The sequence below is a fragment of the Theobroma cacao genome, chromosome 1 (genome assembly GCF_053813885.1).
Source record: "Theobroma cacao isolate CCN51 chromosome 1, ASM5381388v1, whole genome shotgun sequence".
NCBI classification, from domain to species: Eukaryota; Viridiplantae; Streptophyta; class Magnoliopsida; order Malvales; family Malvaceae; genus Theobroma; species Theobroma cacao.
The window spans coordinates 19,394,871-19,416,346 of NC_142639.1; the positions used below are offsets into that span (position 1 = coordinate 19,394,871).

The window sequence follows — 21,476 nt, forward strand, 5'->3', positions numbered from 1 at the left end:
TTAATAAATCAATACTATAAAAATATTAAAAATGATAACAAAAAATTATAATTAATAAGATGGATGCTCATATAATTAAAAAGGAAGTAAAGAGGAACTAAAGAGGAGAAGAGATTAGGTTTAGGATTTATTTTTCATGCAAAATCCCCATAATGCCCTTATTTAAGTTCTGTTAGTTCGGTTAGAAATTTTTCTAACCAAAACCAAATCAAATGAATTTTAATAACTGAACTATCCTGACCAAACTATTCGAAGAACTGAACTCATTTCGATTCGGTTCGATTTACATTTGCTCACCCCTAATATTTATAGTTATATTTGAATTTATCAATCATAAATGCAGTCTTTAATCTAGAAATTTCAACTTAAAAAATATAACTTGAAATATTAGATAAAATTAAAACATAAAAAATAAATAAATAATTGGAAGGTTGGAGTTTGGATTCTTTGGTTATAATAAAAGGTTTGTCATGTCCAAATTAAGTACATCAGAATGAGGAATTACTTTTATAATCATTGCTAACTCCATATCTTTGTTTTTCATTTTTTTAGAAGAAAAAGCTAAATCAACATATTTTGCTTATTTGACTTTAGCTCAAGTTAAAAACTAAGTTAAATAAATTTTAAATTTGTATACTATTATAAATAAAAGAAAAAAGAATTTATTTAGTCATTTTATATTATTTTATTTTAACATAATATAAGTTATTCATATAAATTTGACTTCAGGTATGAAATTTTTCCAAATTTCTTTTATAGAAAGAGAATTCAAACTTAATTTTTGTAAAAAAGATAAATTAGTTTACATATTCTAGAATCAAATAATCAAGTAAGAAAATATTTATATATATACATATTTTAACACTATAAATCTTTTATACTTAAATTTTTGGCTTATTAATAAGCATATCAATAATCTGCTTGAAGATTTGTATTTTTTTAAATATTTGTTTTTCAATTTAGTCCCTCAACATCTCAATTTTGTTTAATTTAGTCCTCATACTATATATTTTTGTCCACTTTAATCCCTATGACACGGTAGAATTTAATTTTTTTTTGATTTACCATGTGGCATCGACATGTCAGCATGCTAGTGCCACATCAGCACTACCATGTCATTGTATAGTGTCACGTGACATGTCACCTCATCATCTCAACTCCACATCATCAAAAGTGACAGGTTACCTGTAAAGCCCGACCTTATAAAATACTATTCATGACATACATGTGATGATAGCCTGATTGCATGCTAGGAGAGTCCCGAAAAATTTACAAAAGTCGGTATTATACCTAGAGGTACAACAAAGTTTATTTAATCCTCGAACTAGATCAAATAGGAATTTTAAAGTGAGATTAAGAGTTTCACAGTTCATGGATGACTTAAAATGGTAATTTGGAGTTTGAGGATCAATTTGGAGTCAAATCGGAATTTTCACTAACTAGGGGCAAAATGGTCATTTGCCACCTAGGGACAAAATGGGAATTTTAGAAAAGATTTTTTTGACCCCATTTGACTTATTAGAGTATAATTTGACTTATTGAAGTATGATTTGAGGTTTAGAAGTGAAAAATTTTAATTTCGGTATAATTTGGAGTATAGGGGTAAAATGGTAATTTTGCCACCATAGGGGCAAAATTGTAATTTTCCACCACCAGAATATTTTTTCCAGCACATGGTCTTCCTTGTCTTCATCTTTGACCCTTGACTAAACATGTGGTGGAGATAAAATGTTTAAATTTTTAAAATTTTAAAAACGGGCCAATGACATGATGCCATGTGTCATGCCTTTATTAATTTATTATTTTCCTTTTTAAAAGGCACAAAATCAGCCCATCTTCCACCCCATGGCCGGCCAAACCAGCAAGAAGAGAGAGAAAACAAAAACAAAACCCTAGAGAGAGAAAATCAAAGAAAAAGTGTGAATTTTCAAGGAAATTAAGTGAAAAAGGTGAGTTTTTTCTATTAAGCTTGAGTTTTCTTATTCCCAAGCATTTCTCTTTATTTTTCATGATTAAATTACATGTTTTCATGATGAATTAAATTCTGGAAAAATGGGTTAGGAGAGAGAAAGTTGTTGGATTTATTTGATTTTAATTTATGTTAGTGTTTTTAGTTAGTTTAGCATATTTAGAAACAAAACAACAAGAAAAGAATTTATTTTCTCCCCCAACCATTAATGGCTGAATTTACCATGTAGTGAGTGAGGATGAGTTTGATTTTATTCTAGGAGAATTGGTTAAGGAATGATGAATTATGAGCCTAGAAAAATAATGGGAATTTTCGGAGCAAAAATATGAATTTTTACCCACTAGGGGTATTTTCGTAATTTATTGTTGGGACTGATAATTTGCATCACACTGAGGGACATTAAGTTAATTTGGGTGCAATTGAGGTATAGAAACTGAAAAGAATTAAATTGGAGTTTAAACGGACCCGTTAGGAATTTAATCGGGTGATAAGACGAATTAGGCCAATACCGGGTTTAAATAGTTACCAGTGCCTTTTTGCATTCCATATCATGCATTGGTAATCTAAATTAGTTTAATTTTGATTTAGTACCAACTTGGTGAAACTCTCGATTTTGTATTGTGTCAAGGTGGTGAGTCCTCTGATAAAGGCAAGCAAATTGCATCCGAGGACCAGTAGACAGAGTGCTTCGAAAGTCTGCATTCTAGACATTGTGAGTAAACTTACTGTCATTTTAATTATCTAAGGTGGTTTTTAAATGCTTTCATGAATTCTATGGAAAAAGGAATTTAAAAAGATAAATTTTCATGTTTTATGAATAAATGAGTTTCAATGAAATTAAATTATAAATTGTTTTGAAATTAATAGTGATTTTGAAAAATAGAGTACACGGAGACTGTTAATTGTGGCAATTTGATTGTTTAAATTAACTGGCTTATGATAAATCGAGCATGATTGGCTAGTTGGCAATTGTATTGAAATGCGAATTGTTTGGTTACCTTGAAAAACTACGAATTACAAAATTGCCATATCATGTTATTGAGTTTTATTATATGGTGGATTATATATTAATTAATCACTGCAGTAGGGGGTTTCTGTGGACCAGCCTTTTAGAGGGGCACGGTAAACCCCATTATATCTTACCTCGAACGGAGAGGCGCGTAGGGTATCTCCTGGGGTAAAGTTTAGGGTTCACTTCACGCTAAACCACCACGTGAGGGGGAACTCAGCCAACGCCAAGGAACGGCTATGTTTTCAAAACAAAAACATGATTTATGTGAAATGTGAATTTTAATAGCCTTGGCGGTCTCGGTAGGATGCCTCAGCCAAGGTGTCCCCGAGAATGGATTTATGGCACAAGCCTAGATTTTTATGAGATTCATAAGCCTCTTTACGTGTTTTGAACAAAATGTGTTATAATGCTATAACCCAGTTTATGATGATTTACTTTATTGTCTCCATGTACTCAACTCTAGATGTTTATGATGATGTTTGTTTACTCATTGGGATTTTATAATCTCACCACCCTCCTTTCCACCCATTTCAGGTTCAGTATAGACTGTAGATAGCTGATCTCATCGAGGACTACAGTGGGATCTGCATTTTCCAAACTGTAGGTTCACAGTCCTCTTTACTTTTGTTTATTCGGGGGCACTCTTGTTATTGTAAATTAAATTAAATATTTTGGCTTACTATATTTAAGTATGTATAAATTTATTTAGCTTTTACGCTATAAAACTTATTCACGTATAACTCTATAAATATTGTTTTATAAGAAAATAAGATATTTTACTTAATATTTCTTTTATTCTCTTATTATATTCAAATAACCATAATTTCGTTTTAAATGAAGATTTTAGACTTTTAAACTCATTTTGAATATGAATTGTGTGTTTTGTACTTGTATATTACGTTTTAGCCAGTTTTAAAATTTTTGAGAAAAATGACCAAAATACCCTTGTGAGACGAAAAATTAATATTTTATTTGTTTAAAGTTGGAAACAGCTTAAAATATTTTAGAACACGATATTTGACAATGGTTGCTCACAAGGGAACAGAGAAACTGATAGTAAAGCCTTGCGGGGTTTCGGGTTGACATTCCGGGCAATAAGTGTCTACCGGGACACCGCGGCGGTTGTCACGGGCTCGAGGGGAGTACCGGGTCGTGACATTACCGCTGATGTCATTGCTGACGTCAGTGATGATGTCATCTTTTAACGAAAAAATTAGATGGCGTTAGGGGGAGGGACTAAATTGACGTAATTCTAAAAATCAAAATACTAAATTGGTTCGATTTTGAGTACAGGGACTGAATTGAACAAAATTGAAGAGTACAAGGACTGGATAGGTCTTTTAACCATTCATAATTTCCAATCACAATTACCTCAAGAATATATTATGATAACCAAGTATATATTTATTCTTGCTTTAACTTTGAACTTGATGCTCCTTATTTTCCACGAATCATTTTTCCATTGAGTAGTCCATTCTTATTTTCTTGCTTCAAGTTTGGAATATTCTGTTTTGCAGGAATCGACTTTTCTCCTTCTTAGAAGTTGATTATTCTTGCCCTTTGAGTGTCACTTTGAATTTTCAAATTTGGGTTTTCTTGCTCAAAATCTCCCTATTTAGCTTCTTCAACAAGTTTCCATTATTTCTTCATTTTGCATCAAGGAATTGATCAATGGAACTTGAGAAGTCTGCTCAGCACTTTTTCCTTCTGCTTTTGCATTCTTAGGAATCGATCTATTTCTCCTTCAAAATTCGATTCTCGCAATCCAATAATTTTTTGCTTGTTTAGAATTGATGATTCCTTTGCTGACAAGTCGATCTCTTCCTATTATAGTGAAGAAATATTGCTTTATGTTTAATAGAAACCGAGACTTCACTTTTTCGAGGTTGATTCTTTTCTGTTGGAACTTATTTTTAAAGCAGTTATCTTTCACAAATAGCTTTAAAACATTTAGGGGTATGGTTTTTTCTATCAAAATCATTTTCAATCAATTCCAAAACATATCATTGAATTTTGTCATTTCAAAAATACAGTCAATTTCAAAGCTAACAATTACCAAGCAAAAAGATGAAAATGCCCTTGGTCCACATCACCACTTTTACTCTACTTTACACGTACACTAGGAATATGGGGTTTCACAATATAGTTGCATAAACTTAGGCTTATTATAAAACCCGACCCTATAAATACATGTCATGACATACATGCATTGAGTAGCAAGTTATTACGCTAGAAAAGCACCTAAGAATAAACGAAACCTGATATTGTACCTAACGGTACACTTAAATTGATTTAACCTCGAACTAGTTCAAATAGGAATTGTAGGATGAAATTTAATATTTTATAGTCCAGGAATGACTAAAAATGATTGTTCGGAGTTCGAGGGTTCATTTGGGGTAAAATTAGAAATTTTGATATTCAAGGGCAAAATCGTCATTTTGCCACCTAAGATAATAATTTGATCATGGAGTGAAATTTTTGACCAAGATTAACTATTTGGAGTATAATTTAATGATAGGAAGTGAAAAATTTTAATTCTGGTGATTTTTGGAGTGTAGGGGCAAAATCGTAATTTTGCCACCCACGGACAAAATTTGAGATTTTGAGAGAATTTAGATCAAATTTGACAAATTGGAGAATGGTATGAGTATAAGGGATGATAAATATGTCTATAGGCAATTTTTCAATTTTTGGGGCAAAAATGTAATTTTTGACTTTTACGGGGGCAAAACTGTAAATTTCAAAAATTACTCCACCGAGACTTTGGATAAGTCTAAAAATTTTATCTAAGCTATGAATATATGAGACAAGTGTATGGTGAAAATTTGGAAACAAATGGATGAAATTTTAAAAATGGGCCAATGGGGAAGTGACACGTGGCATTTTTTAAAAATGAAATAATATTATTTTAATGAAAAGTCAGCCCATTTAAACCCAAATTTTGAGTGCTGGCCGGCCATAAGGAATAACAAGAGAGGAAATAGAGAGGAAAGGAAGAAAAAAAGAAAAACCAAAGAGAAACAAGAAAATTCAAAGGGAAATTCGCGGTTTTCGACCGTTTACGCGTCTAACGGTAAGATTTTTCGATTTTAGCTTGATTTCCACCTTTCCTATGCCTTTATTTCCATTTAGCATGCTTGAGGAGAGAGATCAAAAAGTGATATCAAGGGCTGGACGAAATTCTAAGGGAGAGAAATTGAAATTTTTAGGTTTTGATTTTTAGTTAAATTGATAGTTTTAGTTAGTTAAATGTGTTTAGAAATTAAATTGGGCAAGAAATCATTAAATTTTCACAATACCCACTCTTGGCTGGATGCTCAATGCTGTACAATGATGATGAATTGATTTTATTCTAAGGGAAATGAAGAGAAAATGATGAAAAACGATTAAACGTGATAGAAAAACAAAGTAGAAAATTAACCGAGTTAATGTCCCATTTTTGGCCGAATTTTCCAAGGAAGGGAGTGAGCTGATTTTGTTGTTTTTAGAAGGTTATTGGCTTATATTTAATGGTTAGAAATGTTGGAGAGAGAATGGGATGATTTAGAGCTAAAATGGAGTGCGTTAGCAATTTATCGAGCAAAGTGCTAAAAATAGGTTAATACCGCGTTTAAGCCGTTTTAGGCTATTGCATTTCATACCATGCATTAGTATAGGATTTAAGTTAATTATATAGTGATTTAGCATCAATGTGATGAATTGTGTAAATTTTTGTAATGTGTCTAGGAGGAGAGCCTTCCGGAAAAGGCAAAGATGTCATACCCGACGAGTAGTGATCGGGGCGCTTAGAAAACTTTTAGTTTGTACAAACGGTGAGTAAACTTATTATTATTGTAAATTATCTAGAGTTTATTTTTAAATGCCCTTTATGTATTTTATGAAATGAAAACGGAATTTTTGATGTTTTAGGAATAAATGTGATAAATAAAAATATATTGTATTGATTATGAAATTGAGTAATTGGAGGCTGCAAATTGACTTGAAAAATATATATTTTCCTAGGAATGGCTTATGAGAAATGAGTATATGTGGCTATATTTTGTGAGTGCATTTGGGAAATTTATGTAAGTTGATTTTACTATGCAGGCTGGATAAATAAATAAAAGCCATGTTATATTGTCGAAATTTTATTAAAATTGGTGGGTTAGTCACTGCAGTGACGGGTTTCCGTGGACTGCCTATTAGAGGGGCACGGTAAACCCAGTTATATAGTTACTCCGGTTGTAGAGGCGAGGAGGGTAACTCTCGGGGTAGTATTAGAGCTCACTTCACGTCGAACCCCCACGTGAATGTGTAACTCGGCCAATGCCAAGGAACGACTGGTTTTAAAAAATAAAAATATGTTTCACGTGTGAATATTTTAACACCCTTGGCGGACTCGGTTAGATGCCTCGGCCAAGGTATCCCCGAGGATTAGTTTTGGCTTGAGCCTTGTTTTAATAAAAGACATAAGCCTTAACGATTGTTTTGGTAAATTACAAATATTTTATGGTTTAAGAAATAAATTGAAAACATTATGAAATGGGTTGAAATTTGTTGTTTAAACTTGCCTCCATTTTACTCGCCTTTAGATATTTATGATAATGTTTGTTTACTCATTGGGATTGCAAAATCTCACCCAACTCCTTTCCACCCATTTCAGGTTCAGTATAGACTGTAGATAGCTAATCTCATCGAGGACTACCATTGGATCTGCATTTTCCAAACCGTAGGTTCACAGTCCTCTTTACTTTTGTTTATTCGGGGGCCCTCTTGTTATTGTAAATTAAATTAAATATTTTGGCTTACTGTATTTCAGTATGTATAAATTTATTTAGCTTTTACGCTATAAAAATTATTCACGTATAACTCTATAAATATTGTTTTATAAGAAAATAGAATATTTTTCTTAATATTTCTTTTATTTTCTTATTATATTCAAATAACCGTAATTTCGTTTTAAATGAAGATTTTAGACTTTTAAACTCATTTTGAATATGAATTATGTGTTTTGTACTTTTATATTACGTTTTAGCCAGTTTCGAAATTTTTGAGAAATAAAATGACTAAAATACCCCTGTGTGGCGAAAGTTTTATTTTGATTGTTTTTGATCTAAAATAGTATATATTCTCTAAAAACTCGATATTTAACAATGATTGCTCACAGGAAAGGAAAGAAACTGATATGTAAGCCTTGTGGGGTTCCGGTTGGCATTCCGGACAATGAGTGTCAATTGGGACGTCGCGGCGATTGTCATGGGCCTGAGGGAGGTTCCGGGTCGTGACACTTATTCCCTGTGACTAAAAATAAATATCCAATTTTATGATGATTTTTCCTATTAATTTGAACACACAAGGTCATGGTCTATTGTTAATTGAATCATCAACTCTAGCTCTTAAAGATGTAAATTGAAACATGGAATTATAGATTCTTTTGTTATGTCTAAATTTTGCAACCCTTTGATCTCCATTATAATTAAGTAGATTGTCCAAAAACAAAAGTGTAAGTTTAAAGAAAAGTGTTTTTATAGTACTTTTTTTACAACAAAAGGAAAAAGTAGGAATTGTACTTGCCTTTGCTTAATCTATCCTTTCTTCATGCCACATATAAGCATCACAAAAAGGACAACTACACTTAAGACCACCAAATGTAAAAGGCAAATACTATCTATTTAATGATTTATCAAACCTAATGTTTGTTAACAATAGAATAAACACAAAATTTCAACTTAACATATTATGTATTCTTTCATATAATTGTACTTACTCAAGTGTGTCCCATTTCTTCTTTCATTCAATCATTGTCTCAAAAATCCTTCACTATGATTTTCAATATTTACAACTTTTACATTGCCTTAATTTTTTTGAGGTAAATAAGTTAAAAAGAGATAAAACAAAAGGGATAAAAGATATAACCACAAAAACAATAGGCTAAATACTCAAATAAGCCTCTAAACTATGTTAAAATAATCAATCCAGCCTTTATTTTTTTATTACGTTCAAATAAGTGCATGAATTTTTATTTTGGGTAAAATAAGTCACCTTTCCTAACAGTTACCCAATGGAAGTTAGTCAACGATACACATGGCACTTTATACCACGTAATCTACCATGTGGTAGGTTGGCATGGCATTTTGATGATGTCATTGCAGTGTGGCAGATGACATGGCACTTTTATTTGATCTGAAATAAAAGTTCAGGAGCTTATTTGAACACAATAAAAGAATAAGGGCTGAATTGATTTTTTGTTGGGATAGTTCAAAGGCTTATTTAGGTGTTTAACCAAAGCAAAAAAATTACCATTCACATTGACATCATCAATATTTGTTGATTCCCTAGTTGGGGCTATTGGGATGAGCCTTGCAACCAATTGGGATTGGTTAAGGCTTGATTTCAATCATGTAACAATACCATTCATGTTGAATGATTAGAGGTTTTCCTTTATTAATAAGATGTTAATTATAATGGGTTATAAGTCTAATTGGATAAAGTTCATGAGATTAATATGCCTTGCAAGGGAACTGTAATGGATTGTAGTTATGAGATCCCTAAGCATAATCTCTAAATGTTCTTGGTCGATGTATCATTGAAATTGGACATCAATGATACCTAAAGTGTCATGACCCGGAACTCCCCATCGAGCCCATGACAACCGCCGCGAGGCCTCGACAGACATTCTTCACCCCGAATGCCGATCGAAACCCCGCAAGGCTTAGCATCAACTTCTGCATCTCCCCGGTGAGCAACAATTATTAAATCTCGCATTTAAAAAAATCATAAGTCATTTTCAAATAAGAACAATAAATATTATTTTCTGGCTCATAGGGGCATTTTCGTAATTTTTCGTCAAAAATCTCAAAACTTGCTAAAAATGTAGTAGGTAAGCAGAAAATATATATTTAATGATTTAAAAACAAAATAAGTATCTAAAATGTTCATTTGAAAGCAAATTGTTAACAACTAGTACTATTCAAAAATAATTAATAAAATATTCTATTTTCTCATAAAATAATTTTTTATAGAAATATTCGTAAATAATTTTTCGCACATGAAAGTAAAGTCAAAATTGTATGAATAGAAATACAGATAACCAAAATATAAGTTTTGATCTGCAATGACACGTGGGCTCCAATTGATCAAGAGGATGTAAGACTGTGAACTCTTACTTTCTATAATGCAGTTCCGAGCTTAGTTCTCGTCCTACTCGACTATCTACAAACTGTCCTGAGCCTGAAAAATGTATAGGAAGAAGGGGTGAGATTTTATAATCCCAGTGAGTAAACAGATACCATCTAAAGTATCTAAAGCCGAGTAAATGGAGACAATTAAAATAAGTCATCATACTGTAATTTCATTACTTTTCAGATCATTTCAACCAAATAAAATCAATCCATATAAATCGAGTAATCAACTTGGCTTATGAATTTCTTAAAACTTTGGCTCGTGCCAAAACTCATACTCAGTGATACTGTCACGACCCGGAACCTCCCTCAGGCCCATGACAATCGCCGCGACGTCCCGATTGACACTCATTATCCGGAATGCCAACCGGAACCCCGCAAGGCTTACATATCGGTTTCTTTCCTTTCCTGTGAGCAATCATTGTTAAATATCGAGTTTTTAGAGAATATTTACTATTTTAGATCAAAAACAATCAAAATAAAATTTTCGCCACACAGGGGTATTTTGGTCATTTTTTTCTCAAAAATTTCAAAACTGGCTAAAACGTAATATACAAGTACAAAATACATAATTCATATTCAAAATGAGTTTAAAAGTCAAAAATCTTCATTTAAAACGAAATTACGGTTATTTGAATATAATAAGAAAATAAAAGAAATATTAAGGGAAATATTCTATTTTCTTCTAAAACAATATTTATAGAGTTATACGTGAATAATTTTTATAGCGTAAAAGCTAAATAAATTTATACATACTGAAATACAGTAAGCCAAAATATTTAATTTAATTTACAATAACAAGAAGGCCCCCGAATAAACAAAAGTAAAGAGGACTGTGAACCTACGATTTGGAAAATGCAGATCCAATAGTAGTCCTCGATGAGATCAGCTATCTACAGTCTATACTGAACCTGAAATGGGTGGAAAGGAGTTGGGTGAGATTTTGCAATCCCAATGAGTAAACAGACATTATCATAAATATCTAAAGGCGAGTAAAATGGAGGCAAGTTAAACAATAAATTTCAACCCATTTCATAATGTTTTCAATTTATTTCTTAAACCATAAAATATTTGTAATTTACCAAAACAATTGTTAAGGCTTATGTCTTTTATAAAAACAAGGCTCAAGCCAAAACTAATCCTCGGGGATACCTTGGCCGAGGCATCTAACCGAGTCCGCCAAGGGTGTTAAAATATTCACACGTGAAACACATTTTTATTTTTAAAACCAGCCGTTCCTTGGCGTTGGCCGAGTTACACATTCACGTGGGGGTTCGACGTGAAGTGAACTCTAATACTACCCCAGGAGTTACCCTCCTCGCCTCTACAACCGGAGTAACTATATAATTGGGTTTACCGTGCCCCTCTAATAGGCAGTCCACGGAAACCCGTCACTGCAGTGACTAACCCACCAATTTTAATAAAATTTCGACAGTATAACGTGGCTTTTATTTATTTATCCAGCCTGCATAGTAAAACAACTTACATAAATTTCCCAATGCATTCACAAAATATAGCCACATATACTCATTTCGCATAAGCCATTCCTAGGAAAATATATATTTTTCAAGTCAATTTGTAGCCTCCAATTACTCAATTTCATAATCAATACAATATATTTTTATTTGTCACATTTATTCCTAAAACATCAAAAATCCCGTTTTAATCTCGTTCTCATTTCATAAAATACATAAAGGGCATTTAAAATAAACTCTAGATAATTTACAATAATAATAAGTTTACTCACCATTTGTACAAAATAAAAGCTTTCTAAGCGCCCCGATCACTACTCGTCGGGTACGACTTCTTTGCCTTTTCCGGAAGGCTCTCCTCCTAGACACATTACAAAAATTTACACAATTCATCACATTGATGCTAAATCACTATATAATTAACTTAAATCCTATACTAATGCATGGTATGAAATGCAATAGCCTAAAACGACTTAAATGCGGTATTAACCTATTTTTGGCACTTTGCCCGATAAATTGCTAACGCGCTCCATTTTAGCTCTAAATCATCCCATTCTCTCTCCAACATTTCTAACCATTAAATATCAGCCAATAACCTTATAAAAACAACAAAATCAGCTCACTCCCTTCCTTGGAAAATTCGGCCAAAAATGGGACATTAACTCGGTAAATTTTCTACTTTGTTTTTCTATCACGTTTAATCGTTTTTCATCATTTCTCTTCATTTTCCTTAGAATAAAATCAATTCATCATCATTGTACAGCATTGAGCATCCAGCCAAGAGTGGGTATTGTGAAAATTTACTGATTTCTTGCCCAATTTAATTTCTAAACACATTTAACTAACTAAAACTATCAATTTAACTAAAAATCAAAACCTAAAAATTTCAATTTCTCTCTCCTAGAATTTCGTCCAGCCCTTGATATCACTTTTTGATCTCTCTCCTCAAGCATGCTAAATGGAAATAAAGGCATAGGAAAGGTAGAAATCAAGTCCGTTAGACGCGTAAACGGTCGAAAACCGCGAATTTCTCTTTGAATTTTCTTGTTTCTCTTTGGTTTTTCTTTTCTTCTTCCTTTCCTCTCTATTTCCTCTCTTTTTCTTCCTTATGGCCGGCCAGCACTCAAAATTTGGGTTTAAATGGCTGACTTTTCATTAAAATAATATTATTTCATTAAAAAAATGCCATGTGTCACTTTCCCATTGGCCCATTTTTAAAATTTCATCCATTTGTTTCCAAATTTTCACCATACACTTGTCTCATATATTCATAGCTTAGATAAAATTCTCAGACTCATCCAAAGTCTCGGTGGAGTAATTTTTGCAATTTACACTTTTGCCCCCGTAAAAGTCAAAAATTACATTTTTGCCCCAAAAATTGAAAAATTGTCCATAGACATATTTTTCATCCCTTATACTCATACCATTCTCCAATTTGTCAAATTTGATCTAAATTCTCTCAAAATCTCAAATTTTGTCCGTGGGTGGCAAAATTACGATTTTGCCCCTACACTCCAAAAATCACCAGAATTAAACTTTTTCACTTCCTATCATTAAATTATACTCCAAATAGTTAATCTTGGTCAAAAATTTCACTCCATGATCAAATTATTATCTTAGGTGGCAAAATGACGATTTTGCCCTTAAACATCAAAATTTCCAATTTTACCCAAAATGAACCCTCGAACTCCGAACAATCATTTTTTTTCATTCCTGGACTATAAAATATTAAATTTCATCCTACAATTCCTATTTGAACTAGTTCGAGGTTAAATCAACTCAAGTGTACCGTTAGGTACGATATCGGGTTTCGTCTTTTCTTATGTGCTTTCCTAGCATAATAACATGCTACTCAGTGCATGTATGTCATGACATGTATTTATAGGGTCGGGTTTTACAGATACCTTCCGCAGGACATCCAACCGAGTCCGCCAAAGCTGTTAAAATTTCATATACACTTAAAATATATTTTTAGTTTGAGAAAAATACAACCGTTCCTTGGCGTTGGCTGAGTTCCCCTTCACGTGGTGGTTTAGCGTGAAGTGAACCCTAAGCTTTACCCCAGGAGATACCCTACGCGCCTCTCCGTTCGGGGTAAAAATATACTGGAGTTTACCGTGCCCCTCTAATAGGCTGGTCCACGGAACCCCCTCTGCAGTAAATAATTAATATATAATCCACCAATTCAATAAAATTCATTCTAGCATGGCATGACAATTTATCGCAATCTAGCCTTTCAAGGCTGAATACACAATACAAATAATTCTAACACCAAAATCAGTTTAGCCATTCATGCTCATATATTGTCATAAGCCATTCAATTTAAAACCATAAATTTACAACACAAGCAGGCAGTCTCCAATTACTCTATTTTCAAAACCAGTATTCGATTTTCTAGAAAATTTATAAATCATTTTATAAAATCACAATTTCTCCTAAAACATAGCAATTTACCATTTAAACCCATTTTCCTTAAAATCACACAGTTGTATAAAACTACCCTAGATAATTAAGACGATAATAAGTTTACTCACAGTATTAGGAGTAGAAATACTCCTATCTTCTGCCCTCGGGTGCAGTCTCTTACCCGAAACAATTGACTCACCACCTATCCATAATCTATGACACAAAATTCAATAAATTGTGTCAATTTATCATAAATTATTTCAAGCTCTTATCCATGCGTATGCACTAGATAGGATTTGAAATGTTTAGACAATCGCTTAATTGCGATGTCCGACCTAACTCGCCTATACATGGTGTAAATTCCTAAAATCCCCAATTCGACTTCAATTCCACACATTTCAATTTCAATTATCCAATTATATCCACAATACCTCAATGACTGTGAATTTAGTCCAATTTATCAGTCCGAACTATAAATTACGCTTTTACCCCTAGTGGGTAAAAATTTCAATTTATTGCACCGAAAATTCTCATTTAATTTCCAACCTTATAATTCATCATTTTTTCACCCAATTCTCTTAAAATAAAGTCAACCTCATCCTCACATACCATTGGCTAGATTCGGCTTAGAGAAATTCATGGAGAATATAAATATTTTTCTTGTTGTTTTACTCATAAACATGCTAAACAAACACTAAACACTAACATAGCTTAAAATCAAATTTATCTAATAACTTTCTCTCTCTAAACCCATATGACCAGAATTGAAATCATCCTCAAATCACATGATTCCACCATGGAAAATGATGGGAAATGCATGGGAAAGGTAAAGCACAAGACAAATTTAAGAAATGTTACATTTTTTCACTTGATTTTTGAATTTCCACCTATTTTCCCTTTAAATTTCTTGGCTAGGGTTTTATTTTCTCCTTTCTCTCTCTTGTTTCTTGCTTGGCCAAATGTTGAAGAAGAAGAATGGGTTATGGGCTGATTTTTTTTTATACTTTTTTAATTAGTTTAATGAAATAATATTATTTTATTCATATTTTGAATATTTTATTAATTCATTTTTTTTTCTAGCCATCCACTTATCCTACTTTTTCCACCATGCATTCCCTTTGACTTATCCAAGTCTTAAGTGGAATTTCCAGATTTTTCCAAATTTTTGGTGGAGCAAATTTTTCAAAATTACACTTTTACCCCCGAACTTTTCAAAAATTACATTTTTACCCTAAAAATTGAAAATTTGCCATAATGCATAATTTTCACTCCTCATACTCATTTCACACTCCAAATAATTAAATTTGATCAAAATCCTTTCAAAAATTAAATTTTTGATTTCGAATGGCAAAATTACCATTTTACCCTTTTACTCCAAATTATACCGAAAGTAAAATTTTTCACTTCTAAACCTCAAATCTTACTCCAATAAGTCAAATGGGGCCAAAAATCTTTTCTAAAAATTCTCATTTTGTCCCCAGGTGGCAAATGACCATTTTGCCCCTAGATAGCGAAAATTTCGGTTTGACTCCAAATTGATCCTCGAACTCCGAATCACCATATTAAACCATTATGGGACTTTAAAATTCTTAATTTCATCGTAAATTCTCTATTTGATATAGTTCGAGGCTTAAATCAATTTTATTGTACTTCTAGGTACAATACCGACTTTTGTAAATTTTTCGGGACTCTTTTAGCGTGCGAACATGCTATCCATCACATGTATGTCATGATAAATATTTTTATAGAGTCGGGCTTGTCATCTTCTCCCCCACTTGGATCAACCATATGATCCTTCTTCTTGATTGACTTCGACATCAAGCTAAATATTAATATTTTAATATTATTTTATTAATAAAATATTATTTTATTCTAAAAATTTTATCTTGTCTCCTTGGTACCCAAAATACCTTATTATGCCTCACTTGACTTCCAAATCGCTTTTTATCTCACAAATTCTCCTTCGATAAAATTATTATTATTTTATTGTTATTTTTTCACTTGTGAAATATTTTATCCTAAACTACTCCTTTCATCTCTTATCACTTTTAAACATTTTAATTGACCTCAATTTGCATTCGATCAACTTTATTTATTACCATATCAAAGTATGGGGTATTTCATAAAGCCTGGTGTATTCTATGTTTCTTACTTAGGAAGTAAGAAACCAATCTCATAGGTTGAAGTATAGAGATACTTGAAATTAGAATGTAGGTGTTGGCTTGGGAAAACAAGTTTATTGAACATGACCCACCATGAGAAGTGCATTTGGTATTTCGCTTAAGTGTCTATGCAATACTTCTCATGTGTCAGTTGTGTAGATACTCCCTAGACTTGAGATACTAGGTTGTCTTACATGTGGAGTGCTATGCTTTAATTTCATCTTTATGGGTGCTTAACTAAGGATGTCAAAAAAGGATGCTTTTAGGTATAGCATGAAGCATGTAAAGGCAAATGAGTGGTTAAGAAAGGAATCATCATCCGAAGTGATTTAGGGGACATATTTTAATAGTTCTTAGTTTATATTAGAAGTCCTTGGCTAAGGCAACTTGGAGATTATGAAAAATAGTTTCATAAATCTCTATAAAACTAATGATCTAACTTCAAGAATGAATATGGAGATCAATAAGAGTAGACATTGCACCATGTTTTTATCATTTTCGATCTATATGATGAGAGAATGAATTATAATGATAGACTGTACATTAAAAGGTTGTCAAAGAACCGTTTGGCTTTCCTAACAATTGGGTGGTTATGATGCATTGCTAGGTGCCAATCTTAATTGATGAAATTGAATTAATTAATTTAATAAAAAATATGATTCAATTTCATTGCCAACATGCTAAGAACCTAATGGGTGACACACAATAAGTTGCATTATAAATTAAATTAGGAGTGTGATGATTTAAGTTGGACTTAAATCATACACTAGGTTTTTAACTCGTAAGGACTTAATTAAAATAGTTTAATTAAGTATAAGGCCAATATTATAATTAGTTATAATATTAAAGCCTTAATTACATACAAATGAAGTAAATTAAATTAAATTTTAATTTACAATGACTTAATTAAAAAGGTTTAATTAAGTGTTAGGCCAATAATATAAGGAGTCATAATTTGGGGCCTTATTTGGAATTTAAGAAGTTAATTAACCTAGCTATAAATATCACTTTTCAGCTACTCCTCATAATAAAAGTGAAACACACAATTTAGTTTTTTGAGTTTTAAGAAAACTACAAGAAGGCTTAACCACTTACTTTCTTGAATGACTTGAAAAATAGTTTTCCAACTTTGTGTTAGCTTTAAAATTATTATAGTTTTGATTATGACAAAATGATCAAATTTGCTTGAGCATTATTTGAGTAATCCTTGACAATTTCTTGAAATGATTTAACTCCCATACACTTGTTCTTACATTGACACAAGCTTGACTCTTGAAGTTATTGAACTATATCTATAAGCTTATATGACTTAGGTGTATGAGTGCTTATGATTCTCATTCATTAAAGTTTGATTTAAAGATTAAAGGAAAATCTTGATGCACTCATTAAGTAGGAGTTTTGAATATCTTGTTTAATGATGAAAAAGAAAAAAGAAAGAAGGAAGACTAAATCAAATAGAGTTAAATAGGTTTTCATGTTTAATTTATGTGTGTGATGCTCAATGTTGGTTTTGTTGAATATTATCTAAAGAAAAGTAGATGCATTGACTAAGGGGGAGCACCTCATTATGCATAAAGATTTGAAGTATTCATATTGAACATAGACATTGCACTTTTAATCTAGGAGTGTTTTGTCATCATCAAAAATAAGAGATAGAGAATGTTGACTCTATATGTTTTTGATTATAGCAAAATATTCTCATTCATTTGTGTCTAATGTCTTTACTTGAGTGTGTAGGAAAATTAATGTATGAAATTAATAAATCAATCTTTCAAAGTGTATATCAAAAGAAAAAGGGAGATAAAAATAATAAGACATGACTGTCTAACAAGGAGGAAGCTTATTGGTGAAATAAGGAAAAATGTTGGTTGACCAAGTTTCAAATTGAAGGAATGGCGGGCTGAAGAGTTTGAGAAACAGAACCAACTTAGTCAACCAAGTCAGTCGACTAAATGCTCTCTGCTAGAATCTACAACCTGAAACAGAACCAACTTAGTCGACCAGGTCAGTCGACTAAAAGCATTTTGTCTGCAAGTTTGAATTCTGCACTAAAAGGTAGATTAACGGCTAGAACCAACTCCCAACTGTTTCCAATGGCCATAAACTATCAAATTGCCATCAAAGTTATTCTCCAAGTATAAAAGGGTCTTTCAATGGTTAGAAATCAGTTTTTTGGAGAGAATTGAAGGCTTTCAAGTGATATAGAGCTGAAAAACCAGAAAATCTTCTTTGCACCTTATTGCACTTAAACGTCAATCTTTGTAATAGAGTTAAGCACTTCATCTTGTACCATCTAGATCAAGTAAGTGATCATAGGTACTTTTTTATTTCTTCTCTTCTTGTACACTTAGAGTGAGCGAGTCACTCTAAGGGATTTATTCAAGCTTGGATTGCTTGATTGAGTGTAAAGGTTCCAACTTAGCCTAGAAAAGTTGGTTGTTGGGTTTTGGTTGATCCCAGTAAAAACCATTGTTGTAGGTTGTGGTTGAGCCTTTGAAAAACCACTTTGGGTCTTGGTTGATCCCGTGAAAAACCGTTGCTAAAGGTTGTGGCTGAGCTTGCAAAAAGCCATTGTAAAAGCTTGGTGGAAGCTTGTGAATTCCACTGTTTTTAGTGATTTGGTTTGAAAAATCCTTGGTTGAACAATCAAGGTAATGGATGTAGATTTTAGACCGAACCACTATAAATATTTATGTTGTCACGACCCGGAACCTCCCTCAGGCCCATGACAATCGCCGCGACGTCCCGATTGACACTCATTATCCGGAATGCCAACCGGAACCCCGCAAGGCTTACATATCAGTTTCTTTCCTTTCTTGTGAGCAATCATTGTTAGATATCGAGTCTTTAGAGAATATATACTATTTTAGATCAAAAACAATCAAAATAAAATTTTCGCCACATAGGGGTATTTTGGTCATTTTTTTCTCAAAAATTTCAAAACTGGCTAAAACGTAATATACAAGTACAAAATACATAATTCATATTCAAAATGAGTTTAAAAGTCTAAAATCTTCATTTAAAACGAAATTACGATTATTTGAATAAAATAAGAAAATAAAAGAAATATTAAGGGAAATATTCTATTTTCTTATAAAACAATATTTATAAAGTTATACGTGAATAATTTTTATAGCGTAAAAGCTAAATAAATTTATACATACTGAAATACAGTAAGCCAAAATATTTAATTTAATTTACAATAACCAGAGGGCCCCCGAATAAACAAAAGTAAAGAGGACTGTGAACCTACGATTTGGAAAATGCAGATCCAATAGTAGTCCTCGATGAGATCAGCTATCTACAGTCTATACTGAACCTGAAATGGGTGGAAAGGAGTTGGGTGAGATTTTGCAATCCCAATGAGTAAACAGACATTATCATAAATATCTAAAGGCGAGTAAAATGGAGGCAAGTTTAAACAATAAATTTCAACCCATTTCATAATGTTTTCAATTTATTTCTTAAACCATAAAATATTTGTAATTTACCAAAACAATTGTTAAGGCTTATGTCTTTTATTAAAACAAGGCTCAAGCCAAAACTAATCCTCGGGGATACCTTGGCCGAGGCATCTAACCGAGTCCGCCAAGGGTGTTAAAATATTCACACGTGAAACACATTTTTATTTTTAAAACCAGCCGTCCCTTGGCGTTGGCCGAGTTACACATTCACGTGGGGGTTCGACGTGAAGTGAGCTCTAATACTACCCCGGGAGTTACCCTCCTCGCCTCTACAACCGGAGTAACTATATAACTGGGTTTACCGTGCCCCTCTAATAGGCAGTCCACGGAAACCCGTCACTGCAGTGACTAACCCACCAATTTTAATAAAATTTCGACAGTATAGCGTGGCTTTTATTTATTTATCCAGCCTGCATAGTAAAATCAACTTACATAAATTTCCCAATGCATTCACAAAATATAGCCACATATACTCATTTCTCATAAGCCATTCCTAGGAAAATATATATTTTTCAAGTCAATTTGTAGCCTCCAATTACTCAATTTCATAATCAATACAATATATTTTTATTTGTCACATTTATTCCTAAAACATCAAAAATCCCGTTTTAATCTCGTTTTCATTTCATAAAATACATAAAGGGCATTTAAAATAAACTCTAGATAATTTACAATAATAATAAGTTTACTCACCGTTTGTACAAAATAAAAGCTTTCAAGCGCCCCGATCACTACTCGTCGGGTACGACTTCTTTGCCTTTTCCGGAAGGCTCTCCTCCTAGACACATTACAAAAATTTACACAATTCATCACATTGATGCTAAATCACTATATAATTAACTTAAATCCTATACTAATGCATGGTATGAAATGCAATAGCCTAAAACGACTTAAATGCGGTATTAACCTATTTTTGGCACTTTGCCCGATAAATTGCTAACGCGCTCCATTTTAGCTCTAAATCATCCCATTCTCTCTCCAACATTTCTAACCATTAAATATCAGCCAATAACCTTCTAAAAACAACAAAATCAGCTCACTCCCTTCCTTGGAAAATTCAGCCAAAAATGGGACATTAACTCGGTAAATTTTCTACTTTGTTTTTCTATCACGTTTAATCGTTTTTCATCATTTCTCTTCATTTTCCTTAGAATAAAATCAATTCATCATCATTGTACAGCATTGAGCATCCAGCCAAGAGTGGGTATTGTGAAAATTTACTGATTTCTTGCCCAATTTAATTTCTAAACACATTTAACTAACTAAAACTATCAATTTAACTAAAAATCAAAACCTAAAAATTTCAATTTCTCTCTCCTAGAATTTCGTCCAGCCCTTGATATCACTTTTTGATCTCTCTCCTCAAGCATGCTAAATGGAAATAAAGGCATAGGAAAGGTAGAAATCAAGCTAAAATCGAAAAATCTTACCGTTAGACGCGTAAACGGTCGAAAACCGCGAATTTCTCTTTGAATTTTCTTGTTTCTCTTTGGTTTTTCTTTTCTTCTTCCTTTCCTCTCTATTTCCTCTGTTTTTCTTCCTTATGGCCGGCCAGCACTCAAAATTTGGGTTTAAATGGCTGACTTTTCATTAAAATAATATTATTTCATTAAAAAATGCCATGTGTCACTTTCCCATTGGCCCATTTTTAAAATTTCATCCATTTGTTTCCAAATTTTCACCATACACTTGTCTCATATATTCATAGCTTAGATAAAATTCTCAGACTCATCCAAAGTCTCGGTGGAGTAATTTTTGCAATTTACACTTTTGCCCCCGTAAAAGTCAAAAATTACGTTTTTGCCCCAAAAATTGAAAAATTGCCCATAGA

General features: G+C 32.4%; 2 long non-coding RNA genes and 1 other non-coding gene across 3 annotated transcripts; 1 reads left to right on the top strand and 2 right to left on the bottom strand.

The window, feature by feature from the left end:
* Positions 1–433: 433 nt before the first annotated feature.
* Positions 434–526, bottom strand: LOC148764626 (small nucleolar RNA snoR8a). The gene has a single exon (XR_016024362.1). It is a non-coding gene; the product is annotated as a small nucleolar RNA snoR8a (small nucleolar RNA).
* Positions 527–1,842: 1,316 nt separating this feature from the next.
* On the top strand, positions 1,843–3,656 carry LOC148764627 (uncharacterized). The gene is made up of 3 exons (XR_016024656.1): positions 1,843–1,949; positions 2,598–2,681; positions 3,516–3,656. It is a non-coding gene; the product is annotated as an uncharacterized LOC148764627 (long non-coding RNA).
* A 15,650-nt stretch (positions 3,657–19,306) lies between these two features.
* Positions 19,307–21,196, bottom strand: LOC148764628 (uncharacterized). The gene is made up of 3 exons (XR_016026814.1): positions 21,076–21,196; positions 20,339–20,423; positions 19,307–19,500 (listed from the first exon to the last, which is right to left on the bottom strand). It is a non-coding gene; the product is annotated as an uncharacterized LOC148764628 (long non-coding RNA).
* Positions 21,197–21,476: the final 280 nt, after the last annotated feature.